The sequence below is a fragment of the Takifugu rubripes genome, chromosome 3, assembly GCF_901000725.2.
Source record: "Takifugu rubripes chromosome 3, fTakRub1.2, whole genome shotgun sequence".
Taxonomy (NCBI): domain Eukaryota; kingdom Metazoa; phylum Chordata; class Actinopteri; order Tetraodontiformes; family Tetraodontidae; genus Takifugu; species Takifugu rubripes.
Window position 1 is genome coordinate 2,028,270 of NC_042287.1, and position 3,886 is coordinate 2,032,155.

Sequence of the window (3,886 nt, forward strand, 5' to 3'; positions counted from 1 at the left end):
TTATATTTAAACTGAATAAAATGTTTCATATGCTTATTTTGCTTTTGAAATTAATGCATTTTTTCCAAATTCAAGCGTAACACACAAATTTTCTTTTTTGTATTATAATTTTAAAATAAACTTTTGACCCTAATTTGGCACCATACAATTACTGATATGGAGTAGAATTATAATTTTTGTTTCATAACTTGTGTTCCCTGCAGTTCCAAAATATGTGCCTACAATTAATGGGTAGACAACTTAATTTGATAGCAATCATGAAGACAGTTTAATAGCTTTTCAGCTACAGGTAAATAGGAAAGTATTCAAGTGGAAGTAATTTACTGTCTTAAATCCTTTAATCCTCTGCTGAACCACTACCGTAAAAATTACAAAGCGGCGCCGGCTAAAATAGAGGTGCGCCGTCAAGTGTGAAAACATAAGTTTTTGTAGGTCCGGGTCCGTATGGGACGGTTTCTGGGGCCGGACCGCAGTGGGTCTGTTGGTGACATCCTGTAGGATCCAAATCTGGCCGTCTCTGACATGTTGAGAACATGGATCTATTGAGAGTCTTGGATTCTGCGCTGGGGAGCAGCCTTGGTTCATTCCTAATGAAAGTTGCTCAGTAGAGAGCTGAACTACACGTCTCCATCCGCTCGACAGATGATTATCTAACCTGAATCGGAAATATAAGCGAGCGCTATTTCCGCATATGCGCAGTAGAAATTGTGTTTCCCAAACGGATGCGAAACACAATTTCTACTGCGCATATGCGGAAATAGACGCGTTTTTGGACAAGCGCAGTACAAATCGTGTGTCCGTGACATACCGTTCATCTGAAAGGATCGTTTTATTGCGACAGAGAAACATGCCACTACTCCCGAAGACCATTATATACAGGGCTGCTTTGGCTATGCGGGGACACGCCGTTTCCCAGCGTTCGAATATCTACACAAGGCCAGCCAAGGGCAAGGTCGGCGCAATGGTAAGCCTGGCTAAATGACATTCTGATCATAATAGCGCTACAGCTAGCTGGCAGTTGCTAACTGTCCTTGGCACAGGAGGTCAAAGTCGGCAGCCCGTTTTATGCATGCGCGTTGTCATTAAATGTCTTAATTAAACGGTGAAGGTACAAGAACGTTTTTGTATTAAGTTTAATACAATACATTCGTCCTAGCCATCGATTCATGTTCCGCTTCTTACCCTTCAGGGATCGGCCTATTCCTGTTACCTTCATCATATTTCTATCCACATTTCAATATCCTGTTGGTTCAATATTTCAAACACGGTGCCAATGTTGCTTTCTCTCTAAAGTGTGTTATAAAAGGTTTGTCACAAAGTAAGCTGTTTTCATCTATCTTCTATAATCCATTGTGACCGTATATGTCATTATTAAAAGTAGGCACATTTTATTCAAATTAAATGTATGAATGTACACACAGCCTTTGGAGATATTTTGCATCAAGTCTTCCTGTTTATTTATCATTTTATAAAACCAGTGGTGATTTCAGTGAACAACAATAATACATTTCATGGGCAGAATTTGGCAAAAGAAAACTTGGAATAAATAAAATTAGACATAATACGGGAATACTAGGAAGCTAGAATCGAACATCATATGTGAACTAATATGCAAAGGCATTCAAACTAAAGGGGTACTGAATTATGATAATAATCATCATGCAGAAATCTGTGGCTAAATTTGTTTTAGAGCTAGTTTAGTTATGGCAAAAGTATCTTCACCCAACATGGTACATACATTTTATTCAGTTTAAATATAATTTTACATGGTATATACTGAATTAATTTGCAGAATGCTTCATGAATCTTCATCTCACTTTGCAACTAAAAAGCTGACTCTTCACTGTCTTCTGTGCAGGAAACTGCCATTGGTTTGGGTCTGTTCTCACTGGCCATTCTGGGGCCATCTGGATGGATCCTGGCCCACTTGGAGGACTACAAAAAGAGGGAATAGTTGAAGACTGAATTTCATCCGGGTTATCCAGCTTCCAGGATGGCGAACATGTTCCACTGCAGAGATCAGAGAAATGTGTGATCTTTTTTTTTTTTTTTTACATGTGTTCTCCAATGCCTCCTAAATTGTGTATGATATTCCTCTTAAGGAGCAGGTTACAAAAATAAATCTCAGAAACGTCTACAGCCATTGTTTCTGTCCTCTTTCTCTAGCAGACTTTGGTATGAATTTTGGTCATTCGACTGACTTTAATTTCCCAGAAAATTCAAATCACTGAATTTGCTGATGCAAAAATATTTGAAATTTGTAATTATCATATGACGCCTGAAAATAAATATTGCACGCTAATCTTAGCCATCCAGCTAGTTGGAGCTGCTAAAAAGCCACCTCAAAAGAACCATCAGTGTTTCTCTAAACTTTACCACCAAGACCACACAGCAAAGACTTCTTTCAACTGAAACTGAAACTTCCCTGCTTGGCTTCCCCCACCAGGATCACCAGCGGACAGAGCAACACACCGGCTTGATAATCTTACTCCAGGACTGGCAACACCAATTGGGCCTTGTCTAGTTTAGCAAAGTAAAGGACTTCAATTAGATGTTGTATTTGTTTTGTAGAGAGCTGTGATCAGTTCGGCGCTCAGGAGAGATTAGGACGGGTGGGCAAACATTTTGATTCGTGGGCCACAATGGGTTCTAACATTTGACAAAGGGGCCGGACCAGGAGCAGCACCTCATTGGAGAAAAAATACACATCTTGGGATATGGAGAAAACATGTGCTTTAATTTCAAATGAAAATGAAGAGAAGCATTACAACAAAATATCTGACTTTGGAATGAGTCTTAAAACACTTAAAATCAAATGAATAAAATGTGCCTTTTTAAAAAAAATTAATAACCATTTCTATTTTAAAGCACTGAAAGTTCTGTTATCCTTCAGGATATCACCATCACTCTCCTCCTGTCTTTTTTCTAGTGGGAAAACACCAGAATCGCAGTGAAAATATAACATTAACAAGGTTTATTCATTTAATTTTTCAAGTTTGGCGGGCCGGATTAAAACGTTTAACAGGCCGTGTGTGGCCCCCGGGCCTTAGTTTGCCAATGCCTGGATTAGGAGGTACTTAGTGACAAAAAAATGTGAGTTTTTTGTTTTTCTCATGTATGGGAGGGTTGAGTGTTCAGAGGAGGAGGGGGGTTCTATGGGCAGTGTGGGATTGGCATTTGATGAGGATGGGGCAGGTGTTTGATCGGGTAGAACCCACATGTTGGTGTGTGTGTGCTCATGGAGAATGATTTGTGTATGATGGTGATTGAAACGTGAAGAATGAGTAAATGTAATGGAAGTTTCATTCTGGTGGTCTGAAGTTGAGGCCTCTGTGATTTATACAAAACTGAGGGTAGGCAAGGAATGTTTTGTGTGAAGAACTGGGAAAAAAAAGCCCCACAGAAACCTAATACCCTGTGTTGTCAATAAAAGCGGGAGAGTAGAGAATTGAGAACACTTTGCTCCTCTGGTCCATATATTTCACGGTGGGTCGATCAGTTTGAGGATAAGAATTTGTTCTGTTTGAAAGAAAAAAAAAAAAAAAAAAAAAAAAAACTACAATGATGAAGTCATGCGATGGGCGCCGCGGTACGTTAATTTTTTTCCCCCCCCGGACATTTTTATTTTGGATTTTTTTTTTTTTTACAAAAATACTTTTACAATGCCCTTACACAAATGCCCTGTTGAGAAACAAGGTTCTGACAAATAAAGCAATACAATTACCTCACAAGGAGTTGTGCAAAGTGCAATTGATTTTCCATAACAGTGCAGAGTACATTCTTGTGACAACTTGTTTCACAGAATTGGCCAAGGTCATTTATCATTTTATAAAACCCGAACTCTAACCTCAGCCTACACCAGATTCTACAGCACCACAATCTCCAG

At 39.1% G+C, this 3,886-nt stretch overlaps 1 long non-coding RNA gene across 1 annotated transcript; it reads left to right on the forward strand.

Moving 5' to 3' along the window:
* The first annotated feature begins 736 nt into the window (after positions 1-736).
* On the forward strand, positions 737-2,139 carry LOC115249240 (uncharacterized). The gene is made up of 2 exons (XR_003887950.1): positions 737-964; positions 1,859-2,139. It is a non-coding gene; the product is annotated as an uncharacterized lncRNA (long non-coding RNA).
* Positions 2,140-3,886: the final 1,747 nt, after the last annotated feature.